Source organism: Rhamphochromis sp. 'chilingali' (assembly GCF_963969265.1).
Source record: "Rhamphochromis sp. 'chilingali' genome assembly, chromosome: 14".
Classification (NCBI taxonomy): Eukaryota; Metazoa; Chordata; class Actinopteri; order Cichliformes; family Cichlidae; genus Rhamphochromis; species Rhamphochromis sp. 'chilingali'.
The window spans coordinates 35,684,344-35,697,511 of NC_137941.1; positions in this window are offsets into that span (position 1 = coordinate 35,684,344).

The window sequence follows — 13,168 nt, forward strand, 5'->3', positions numbered from 1 at the left end:
AAAATTAATAAACTGTATTCTTTGCTCTGAGTGACTGAGAATCGATCTTTTTTTGTGTAAGGCAGCATTTGCCTGGCATGAAAAATATTTCTTTCCTAAGTCTGGAAATTAAACTGTAAGAACACTAACATTAACTGGTATTTATTAGAAATAAAATGAAAGCTTTGATTTGGGTCCTACGTTCTCCTCTCACAGTGAATACACCTCCTCATCGTGCGGCCAAAAAATATTTTTTTGAGCACTAAGGATCAGGAGATTCGCTGACAGTCAAGAAATAGAGATCTGTTCGCAGCAATCATGATTAAGAGATGAAGCACTGAGACTGCCCTTCCTGCTACACAGACTGGCTATGGCATTTTAATAAGGGTGTGTGAGTGTGTCACAGAAAAACATGCATTGAACTGACAGACCATGTTCTGAATTCCACTTTTCTGTGAGATTCGTGTCTGTGGGTGACCTGTCTCACTCGTTTCCGGTGAGTTCCTTCCTGTCTTGCTGTCTTTTATTGATTTTATTGAAATCTATTCATTGTTAATCTTTATCAAGTTGATGAGACAAATGGTTTTCCAAATGTGTGGGATATTTTTGCAGCCGAGTTGCTTCTGAGAAGTGCATATTCACTATCTGTGTAATGATTTGTTTCTAGTTGTGTGCAGGAAATCACAACATGTAGTCAACAAAGAGTTTTTAAGGGCCAGTCAAATACCTGAGATGTATATCTCTACCTGATGACCATTGCCTGGGTACTTGGGAGCTAATTTATGCAGAACACAAAACTGCAATACTACAAAACAAAAAAGAAAACCTTATTGAATTTCTAAAATGAAGAAATAATCAGGACAGTGAGGCCAAACTCAGAGTATGATGCTCTTGGTGGACCTGAGCTCAGTGTTCAACACCATTATCCCAGACATCCCTACCATCAAACTGGACTCTCCCTACCACCGGCTCCTGGATCAAAGATTTCAACTTCAATCGGTCAATAGACTCACTACACCACTTCTCTGGTAAAGAAGGCCCAGCAGCGGCTGCATGTCCTACATGTCCCGGGGAGGAATAACTCGGAGGAGATCTTGCTGCTGGACCTTCTGCTGCTTCCCAGTGAAGAGCATGCTCTGTTGCCAGGCTGTTTGGTACACAGGGACCACTAATGAGAACAGAACAGAAATCATTGGCTCTGCCACGCTGACAGGTGTTAAGAACATTTCAATTCAATTTTATTTATATAGCGCCAAATCACAACAAAAGTTGCCTCAAGGCGCTTCATATTGTATGTATTTCCAGTTTCTCACCAGCTGTTATTCTCCTGCTCCACACCTCTGGTGTTAACCAGGAGTCCAGGAAAAACTGCTCGAGGCAAAGCCTGTTGGTCTTAACTGGCTCGGAAGTGCCGATGTTCTCAGAGGTGGTTGTTGAGTCTAATACACATAGAAACAAGCTAAGAATATCAAGAATACCAACAAGAATGTCAAGCTGTTTGCAAAGCTGTTTGGGTGGTTTAGGCCCTGGAGGAAAGTCCCAGCCCCCCTTTCACTGTCCTAAAATACATTGCTCTGCTTTCCCTGCTGCATACATGGAATCAGCAGCTGCATCAGAGATAGTGCCTTCATCAAATACACACTTGAACTATTGACACATATGACAATGCATCATTTGAGTTACTGGGCCTGTGCCCATAGTAGCGCTCTGCCTCTCATAAGATTAGTCATAGATTATTTTACCAAAATCTTAGGTATAGGATCTGTGGACTGCTTGAAAATTAACATTTACTGGGTTAGGAAACTCTTTGTCTAACTCATTGGCAGTGATGGGAATAACGGTGTTACAAGTAACGGCGTTACTAACGGCGTTACTTTTTCCAGTAACGAGTAATCTAACTAATTACTAGCCAGGAGGGAAGGGGTGAGTGAGTGATTCGTTCGCTCTACGATTCAGCACAGGAGGGAGGGGGTGAGTAGCTCAAATGTGTTGTTAGCATGTTAGCAGAGCGATGCTACTGTGAACCGAGGAGCTATTGTCTTGATGTGAGCTTCTACTCAGGGTTTTTTCTTCCAGTTCAGAGCAGAAATGTTTTTGTTAAGATACTGGATGTTGTGTTTTTCTCCACCATTTTAATTATAAGCTAGATATATTGCTGCTAACAGCAACTGGGATGAGTCAGTGAGTCAGTTGGGCTTGTGAATCATGATTCATGAGTCAGTAAAGTGATTCTCGAGTATTGAACGATTCGTTCATGATTTGCGCATCACTAGTAATTAATTACTTTTAGAATATTGTAACTCAGTTACTAACTCAGTTACTTTTTTGAAGAAGTAACTAGTAACTGACCACAAATGAATTGCATCATTTCTCCAAGTTCAGTTACTTTGACAGCACTAGGTCTTGATTGATGGCGAGGGGAAGAAGGACATACTCGTGTTCCCGTCCTCAGTGGCCACATAATCCTTTCACAGCAGTACTATACACAGCTTACACTGACCCCTGTTTAAACCCAGTTATGACATGAACCATAGCCTGCAATGAACATCTTGCTTCAGTGTTTGCCAAATATTGCTGCGTAGCAAAATGTGAATATGCAAAAAAGTTCACAACTGTGTAACTTACGTTACATTATAGGTTTGTTTCTGTGTGTTAAGACTTTGTTTTTTCCATATTTCTGCATCAGCAGCTCTCCATGTCCTAAAAGCAGTGACATCCTGTCAGGAAAGCAAGGACAGCAGTGCTTGCCCAGTAAAATCTAAAATTTAAACGTCAGTTAAAACGCACCAGAGTGAAAGCCGTCACTCTTCTTTCATCGCAAAGTGTTGAGTCATAAAGCCTCTCACATGCTTGCAGGCATTCTTTACATTATTCCCATTCTGTGTGCCCAGTTGGCCTCCGTCACTGGAAGCTCCCCTTGCCTTGGATTCCACTGGAAACTATTGTGTGTAGGGATGGGTATCGAAACCCGGTTCTTGTTGAGAACCGGTTCCCACTGTTTCAAATCCTTGGAATTGTTTGCCATTTTTGCAAACGATTCCCTTATCGATTCCAGTCGCCCTGAATTACGTCACCATATTGCAGAGCGTCATTTACTGGCAGGAAACCCGTGTTTCCTGCCAGGTAAATGACCTGGCAGGAAGCGTTTGAGCCGCTTAGGCTCAAACGCTTCAAACGTGTAGTCATACTTTACGAGAACGGATGACAACAGGGCAACTTGCAATACTTGCAAAGTAGATATTTCATTTAAGGGAGGAAACACTACGAATATGCAAAAGCATTTGCTCACAAAACACGCGATGACCTTAAATGAATGTCGTGTTTTTAATTCCACTCCGGACTCGTGAATCTCAGCCCAGCAGCTGCGGTAACGTTTGCACGTCCACGTCCTAACGCGGCAGGTAAATAATCAACTAACAGTGCATATTATGTTAGCGTGATCTGCCTTATTACAAACCTGCCATTACTGTGCATTTAGGTGATCATGATGAGAGAGACAGAGTCTGGCTCAGATGCTGGCAGTTCTCGCTGCAGTCTACCGGTAGCGTCTCCTTTCAGGCCAGGATAGACGAATGTCACCGAGCAGTGACTCAGTTTGTGGTCAAAGGCTTGCACCCATTTGCCACAGCAGATGATTTTCAGTAAGTGAATGTGTTTAATTGTAGGCAGGGACATTACTGGATATTCTTGTGTAATTGTTACAGAATAATTTATGTTATACTTTGTTATTGCTACAGAAGAATATTTATTTTATTATTTTACATTTACAATTTTTTTTCCTGGGGACCCTGTGACACCCATTGAAGAGCCGTAGGCTGTGGATCTCTTAAGATCTCACTGTTGGGTTTGTAAGGCCATGTTACTCCTAAATTTCTATCTTGTTCAAAGAAAAGATATAAAACAAAGTTCTAAGCTAATCGACCTTAGTGTTCTCCTTTTTTAAAAAGAATCGATAAGAGAATCGAATCGTTAAACAGAATCGAAAATGGAATCGGAATCGTTAAAATCTTATCAATACCCATCCGTAATTGTGTGTGTCTGTTTCATGGGTGTATCTACTCCCACTTATCATTGACTTAATCTCATCAAGCTAAGAGCCCAGCAGCTTTTTCTGGTTTGCACAAGCACATTGTTTACACAGGTTATCCACAAAGTCTTTGACAAGAGACTGATGGGAGATTAGTGTGCTGGACAAGCTGCCACAGTTGGAAGATGCACAAACACACTAAGATTAGCAAATAGACAAGCCTCTATGATTTATATCACAACAGATACGTTTAGTGCAGGGCAATATGGCCAAATATATTTATCACGATATATATTTGAAAATTTGCAATAACGATATAACTGACAATATAATTACAAAATACAACTCCACAACTTTACTAGCGCAAAAAACCCCATCCATTTATTTTCACTTAAACAAGCAGCTGTTTTTTTATGTGCATTAAAGATATAAAAATATAACAGTGCAAATGCAAATTCCTTGCTGAGAGTTTAACCAAAGGGCATTTCCAGCAGAAATGGGCTGACATATCCTGAGCATAACCATGTATGATATCCACTGAAGTTAAAAAGAGGTGCTTTGCAACATTAAACTGCAGTGTGCCAAATAAAAAAGTCAAATACGTATTTTTCGTACCATAAGGTGCACGGGATTATAAGGCACATTAAGCGAAACAAAGCAGTCAGATAAATCAAACTTTATTCAACTCATTATTCTTGCTTCCTCCACTTCTGTACCATTGATTCATTAATGCTGTATTCTGTTGGGCAACCGTGGCTCAGGGGGTTGGGAATCGCATCTGTAACCGGAAGGTCGCCGGTTCGATCCCTGGGCCCTCTGTCCTGGTCGTTGTGTCCTTGGGCAAGACACTTTACCCTACTTGCCTACTGGTGTTGGCCAGAGGGGCCGATGGCGCGATATGGCAGCCTCGCTTCTGTCAGTCTGCCCCAGGGCAGCTGTGGCTACAACTGTAGCTGCCTCCACCAGTGTGTGAATGTGAGAGTGAATGAATAGTGGTATTGTAAAGCGCTTTGGGTTCCTTGAAAAGCGCTATATAAATCCACTCCATTATTATTATTCTATCACAGCTGCTCTATTCCCATGTTGTTGCAGTACATTAATGACTAACCTCGTGTTGTGGATGGATTTTCTCAGTTGTTCTCCTGACTGAAGTTTGGTCCGTTTACAGCATCCTGCCATGCGATTGCATTTGTCTCTAACCATCAGGAACCTTCACGTTAACTTTTATAGAGTGGGAAAGTGTTAGCGTTCATCCTCCAGCTTCACTGTGTATGTTATGCTAACATAGCTGTGTAGCTAGTGATCACGTAGCACATCATTATATACCAGCTAGCCCAACTTCAGTAATCCTACAAACGTCACTGCTGTTTATTTTTCTGTCTTCATTTATGTTGGAGATGATAGCAGAGCTGTACGTTTGAATTTTTTCAGAAATCTCTCAGTCAGAACATGCTATATCATGCTTATGTAACTAGCGAAACTAGCGAGCTGACTTCCGCTAACTTCCTGCTAACTTCTAACTCCGTTAAATGTAATAAATCCTGTTTTCATGGATGCCTGGAAGTTAAACTTCATAGTTACACCTGGTAAAGCAGCAACCCTGATCGTTTTATTAAAGATGAAAGAATTTAGACAGTTTTTAACTCTCAGTGATGCTGCAGTGCTCGTTTCAAGCTGAAGAGGACAGAGTTTAGGACCCAGATTACTCCCACATTTACGAGCGCCTTAGTCCGACAAATATGGCAATAACGACGGCTGCTTGCATGTTCTGCAAAAAAATGTGCTTTGTTGTGTATCTGATGGACAAACACCAAACCAGTTCCACATCACTGAAGTTGCACCATTTTTACAAACCAATTCTGGTGAAGAAGAAGAAGAAACACTCAATGCTGTATACCAGCACTGAATCCAGACTACAGGCTATGGTGAATCTAACCAATCCCTTTAAATACATCCTCTTGATGATCAGGATGAGTGCACCAAGTGCCCTCTGAATGCCAGCATCACCCCCAGGCTCTTCCAGCAGCCACCAGGCCCAGGATCCTCCAGCAGCCACCAGGCCCAGGCTCTTCCAGCAGCCACCAGGCCCAGGCTCTTCCAGCAGCCACTAGGCCCAGGATCCTCCTGCTCCACCAGGCCCAGGATCCTGCAGCAGCCACCAGGCCCAGGCTCTTCCAGCAGCCACCAGGCCCAGGCTCTTCCAGCAGCCACCAGGCCCAGGATCCTCCAGCAGCCACCAGGCCCAGGATCCTGCAACAGCCACCAGGCCCAGGCTCTTCCAGCAGCCACTAGGCCCAGGATCCTCCTGCTCCACCAGGCCCAGGATCCTGCAGCAGCCACCAGGCCCAGGCTCTTCCAGCAGCCACCAGGCCCAGGCTCTTCCAGCAGCCACTAGGCCCAGGATCCTCCTGCTCCACCAGGCCCAGGATCCTCCAGCAGCCACCAGGCCCAGGCTCTTCCAGCAGCCACTAGGCCCAGGATCCTCCTGCTCCACCAGGCCCAGGATCCTCCAGCAGCCACCAGGCCCAGGCTCTTCCAGCAGCCACTAGGCCCAGGATCCTCCTGCTCCACTAGGCCCAGGATCCTCCTGCTCCACCAGGCCCAGGAGCGTTAAGATGCCGCCTAAGAGGAGCAACGTTAATGAGGAGGAACTGGAGGACATAAAGAAATCCCTAAACTTTATGTCTGAAGAAATAACAACAATTTCAAAACAACAAAAACTGATACTCAATTTAATGGATGATATTAAAGAACTAAGAAGGCAGAGCGAGGAAAAGGACAAGAAGATTGCTATGCTGGAAGGACGGGTGTCAGATCTGGAACAATATTCAAGAGTAAATGATGTGATAGTGACAGGACTGGAAACCAAGCATCAGACATACGCACGGGTAGCAGCAGCAGAGAGAGGGGAGCCACCCGAGCAAGAGCTACGCTCTTTGGAAGAGCAGGTAATGGCCTTCTTTAAAAGCAAAGGTATAGAAATGGACAGTAAAAATATTGAGGGATGCCATCCTCTTCCGAGAAAAAATCAAATACCTGCCATTATCATTCGTTTTGTTAATAGAAAACAGAAAAAAGAACTGCTCAAGCAAGGAAGAAAGCTAAAAGGTACAAATGTTTATTTAAATGAACACCTAATCAAGAAAAATGCAGACATTGCAAGACAAGCAAGAATATTAAGAAAACAGAAGAAAATACAGTCAACTTGGACGTCAGACTGTAAAATATTCATTAAGTTAAATGGAACACCAGAGCAGGCTAAGGTTCTAGTCATCAAAGAGATGACTGAACTAGAAAAATATAACCGATAAATGCAAAGCAGTGCTAAATATGATGGGACCGTCCAAGTGCACAACCAACGCAGATGTCTGACAATTTTCAACTAACAACTCATATAGATATTGAAAATAAGACATTGATGTATGACAGCAACATAGATCCTGATTGTAATTTCTTTAACAATAAGACAAATGAATGCAATTATTATACAAATGAGCAACTTAAAAAGGAATTCAAGGTAGAACAGGGTATAACAATGGTTCACTTTAATAGTCGAAGCTTATATGCAAACTTTCAATCCATCAAAGACTACATAACACAGTTTGAACAGCCATTCAATGTGATAGCCATATCGGAGACCTGGATAACTCCTGGAAAAGAAGAAGACTTTAAAATAAATGGATATGAATTCCTTCATGTAGACAGGATCAACAAGAAAGGAGGTGGGGTGGCACTTTACATTGATAAAAACCTAAAGTACAAAAGAATGGGAAGAATGACGACTGTTATTGATGGAGTGATGGAATGTTTATCAGTGGAAATAATTATAGAAAAAAGGAAAAACCTAATTGTCAGTTGTATATATAGAACACCAGGATCTAAGATTGAGATATTTAAGGATAATATGGAGGACTTATTTACAAATATAAATCAGAAAAGAATGTTTATTTGTGGGGACTTTAATATTGACTTATTGAATCCAAATCATAATAAGAGTACAGAAGAATTTATTGATTCCATGTACAGCATCGGTTTATTTCCACTGATAACAAGACCGACCAGAATAACATCTCATTGTGCAACTCTATTAGATAATATATTTACAAATATAATAGAAGGAAAGATAAAAAGTGGGCTGTTAATCAATGATATAAGTGACCATTTACCAGTCTTTGCATCGTATAATTGCCATTATAAAGTGAACAACGATGGACATAAGATTATTTACAAAAGAATAAGAACAGAGAAGACCTTAAATTGTCTTAGAAATGAACTTTTAAAGCAAGATTGGAATATTGTATATGAACAAACAGAAGTTAATAAAGCTTACGAAGGATTTTTAAGAACATTTAACACATTACTTGATAAAAACTGCCCAGTAATTGAAATCAATAGGAAACACAACTATGCAGGAAGACCATGGATGACAAAAGGACTACAAAATGCCAGCAAAAAAAAGAATACCTTATATCGAGAATTCATAAAAAAGAGAACAATAGAAACTGAAATGAAGTATAAAACTTACAAAAATAAATTAACTAATATAATGAGATCCTGTAAAAGAGAGTATTACATTAAAAGGTTAGAACACAATAAAGATAACACAAGAGATATATGGAATGTATTAAACAGAATAATCAAAAATGAATCAAGGAATAATGATTACCCTGGGTACTTTATAGAAGGGACAAGAAGTATTAATAACATGGAGGAGATAGTAAATGGCTTTAATGAATTCTTCGTAAACATAGGGCCAAAACTGGCAGAAGAAATAAAGGTTGATGGAATAGAAAGGGACACTGGTGAAAATATTGAAAGGAATAGTAGCTCAATGTTTTTAAGAGCAGTGGAAGAGAAAGAGATTTATGACATGGTTAGAGGACTTAAGAACAAAACCAGTACAGACTGGAATGATATTGATATGGTAACGGTAAAGACAGTTATTGATGGTATCGTAAAACCATTAAAATATATATTCAACTTGTCGTTTCAAAAAGGAGTTTTTCCACAAAAAATGAAAGTTGCTAAAGTTATTCCCATTTACAAAACCGGTGAAAGACATAATTTTACAAACTATAGACCAGTGTCAATACTCTCCCAGTTCTCTAAGATACTGGAAAAACTCTTCATAAAAAGATTTGACAGTTTTGTGGAAAAATATGAATTAATGACAGATAGTCAGTATGGGTTCAGAAACAACAGATCAACAGCTTTGGCACTGATAGATTTAATGGAAAAGATAACGGAATGTATGGATAATAAGAGGTGTGCGCTCGGAGTTTTCTTAGATCTAAAGAAGGCGTTTGATACTGTTAATCATGAAATTCTATTAAAAAAACTGGAAAAGTACGGGTTTAGGGGAGTGGTTTTGGAATGGGTAAAAAGCTATGTAGGGAATAGGCAACAATATGTACAAATAAATGAATATAAATCTAATTTGATGGCTATAGCTTGTGGAGTACCTCAAGGTTCAGTACTGGGTCCAAAAATGTTTATTATGTACTTAAATGATATCTGCAGAGTATCTGAGATTTTAAAGTTTGTAATATTTGCAGATGACACAAATATACTGTGTGCAGGTGGGGAATTGCCACAGGTTTTGGAAATGATCACACAGGAATTAACGATATTAAAGAAGTGGTTTGATATAAATAAATTATCATTGAATCTCGATAAAACCAAATTTATGTTGTTTGGAAACCAAAAGAAAAACATCGAAGTAGAAATATGTGTTGACAATGTATATTTAGAAAGAGTAAATGAAATAAAATTTCTTGGGGTGATCATTGACCACAAGCTCTGTTGGAAGCCACACATTACTTATGTTCGGGGGAAATTGGCACGGGGCATTGCCGTCCTGGGAAAAGCAAAGCATATGTTGGATCAGAAAGCACTGCACATTTTATACTGTGCTTTACTACTGCCATATATGAGCTACTGTGTAGAGGTCTGGGGAAACACATACAAAAGTAACACACAAACAATAACTATAATACAGAAAAGGGCCATTAGATTAATAAATAATGTAGGGTACAGGGACCATACAAATGCACTCTTTGTCAAAATGCAAGCTATTAAATTCCAAGACTTGGTGAAGCTTAAAACAGCGCAAATAATGTATAAAGTCAGAAATAAATTGCTTCCCAAAGAAATCTGTAAATTGTTCATAGAAAGAGAAGGTGGGTATAACTTAAGAGGGAAATGGAATTTAAAAATACAAAGTGCTAGAACAACTTTAAGAACTATGTCAATCTCAATTGCAGGAGTTAAATTATGGAACAGTCTAACAGAAGAAATAAAAGACAGTCAAAACATAAAACAGTTTAAAGTAAAATATAAAAACCTAATTTTAAATAAGTATAAGAATGAAGAAAATGGGGTTAACCCAGGACGGTAATGTTGCTGGTAATGGTGTTGCGGTTCTTTTTTGGTTGTTTTTTTGTTTTTTTGTTTTGTTTTGGTTTGTTGTTTTTCCATAACTTGTGTATCTGCAAATATACACATTCTGTATTTTTCATATGAAAGAAACTATACTGTGGTGGGGCTTGCTAATTTCTTGTTTTTGATTTATGTATGTTATGTTTTGTTTTACTTCATATGTTTATATGTTTCATATGTTGTTTGTTTAATTTAAGACAAAAAAAAATTAAATGAATGAGAGGTAAAACTTGAGGGGGTAGGGACAAATAAGTAAATACTTCAGCCTACTCCTTTTCAAACAAATAATGGAATGATATTTTGTAATGATTGTGAAGGCACATGTTTGAAATGTTTGAAATAAAAATGAACTGAACTGAACTGAACTGAACTGGTTCATCCGTTTCACTCAACGATCGGCCATGTGCGTATGAAAACAAAGGCACTGCGCATGCGTGTTTTACCCATATTCTATTGCGATATTTCATTTTCTTATCGTTGCCTAACATTATACCGGTATTACCGAGAACGGTATAATGCGGCCCAGCCCTAGATATGTTCTCCCTGTCTTGGTAAACATATGTGACATATAGAAGATGGAATGCAGTGTGTTTCTGCTTGAGCCCATTAGCAAGGACAGCCTTGATGATGGAGACATGAAATCTGGAATACAAAATAAGAAAGTGGAACAAGTGCTCAGCCAGTACTTTCTGATTCGTGTCTCTGAGAAATCAGCTGGTTGACCAAATGGGCAAAGTTTAGCCAGCTATTCTCAAAACACACCACCTTCATTTTTCATTAATATTTTTAATCCCACTGTAGATAAACGATGTCCCACAGTGCTCGAGCTCTGTAGTTCTGCTGATTTCTCATTTATTTTATTATACTCTCATGAAAGATGTAGACTTGCTTTTCTGAGCTATTCAAAAGATAACAACAACAAAAACAATGATATGTGGTCCTTGCAGGAAAGCCACTACAAACATATTACTGTAGATGAATTATTATTTAATGAAATAGTTAACTATTTAAAACGAGTCCTAAAAGTCTTTAATATAACACAGAGAGGATTTTTCTGCACAATTATTTTCATATTTGATTATTAATCCAATTTGCCAGTAATATAGTTTTATGTGGAAAGAAGTGTTTTCATAGTGTTTCATTGCTTCTTTTGCTAAAGTTATGATTCTAAAATAAACAAGGGATAAAATATTACGAGGTAGGAATGCAGAAAAGTGACGACGTCGACTTCAGCAAGCTCTGTGCTGAGGAGGCTGCCATCAAATATAAAAGACTGAAAGACCAGTAGCACAAACTGCAGAGTATGAACATGGTCCAATGTTTTCACACGTGTGATGGAGGTGGGGCATTTTACCACACGCCACTGCTGGAAAGAACAGGAAGCCAAGAGAAAAGACAAATGATAAAGACTTGTAAATTTATTTTCTCATGACTTTGCACTGTGTGACTGTTCACTTCACTTAGACACAGTCATTCTTCAATAGATGTTCAAACTTCACAATGGCGTCTCAATGGGAATACACAAATATTAAAATAGAAAAACAAAGATTAGCAGCAGCCAATTAATTTTGTGTTAAAGGAGCAAAAAGCTCAATTCTGCAGCATGAGCCACAAACAACCTGAACATTTTTGCTGGTGCTATCCAAAACATCAGCACAAATCTTTTGGATGACTTAAGACATAAGTGACAAAAAAGGAAAAGAGCAGGAGACAGCGGGTCACTCATAATGTCTTATGACACCAGCGCTACTTTTAGAACTAAGTTTAGCTGTATGAAATCCTCTGGCAGACTTTAAACAACTTTACTATAAATTAATAAAGGCACAAGTCTGTTACTGTCTGGACTGCCGGGGGTGGGGGTGGGGGGGTAGAAATAGGGGATATAGGGAGAGAGAACAGGTTGGTGCAATAGAGACGAAAAAAGGGAAAACTATGTATCTCTAAATGATCTGTAATCATTGTACTTTCATATTATGGCAGCCACAAAACGGCTGATGAGTGATATTGTTGTGAATGTATATTTATGTCATGAACAGGTTTACAGTTTCTGGAGGATTACATGTTTATAGTGTTGCTTCAGTAGAGTACTCTGTCATGCTGAAGCAACACGACAAAAGCAAAATGACTCAAAATGACAAAATGACTTGTTACGATCCAATGTTGTCAGTGTTTTGTGTTAGGCGTGACTGTTATGAGTTTCCTGTTTTACTTTGAAGGTCTGTCTTATCTCAGTGTGTTCAGTTTACGCTTCCTTGTCTTGTCAGTTCTGATTTGCCCCAGATGTGTTTCCCTCCTGTTGTCCATTCCCTGATTGCTCCCTCTATGTATTTACGCCCTGTGTTTCAGTTTGTCATGGGTCGTGATCACTGTGGTGTTGGAATCTTAGTTTTGTAAATAGATTTGTAAAGTAGCAATTGAGTATTTTTTCCACCTTGTATATATTGTTCACTGCAGCAGCCTAGTAGGCGTGAGAAGCCATTTTTGTTGATTACGTTTTCTCCTGTTTTTGTTTAGGAAGTTAGGTAAGTGAATTGTCTTTTGTTTGGTTTTCATTTTGGGTAGGAAAGCGTAGGGACCATTAGGGAGTTTTGTTTGTTAGTTTTGGCACTGCTCACTGCTGAAGCAAATAAATGGCTGCTTAGCATTTTAAAAGATACTATTGTTTGGGTTCTTGTTTTGGGTGGAGTGTGGTGGGCCAATGATTTGTTGCGTTCAGGACACGCC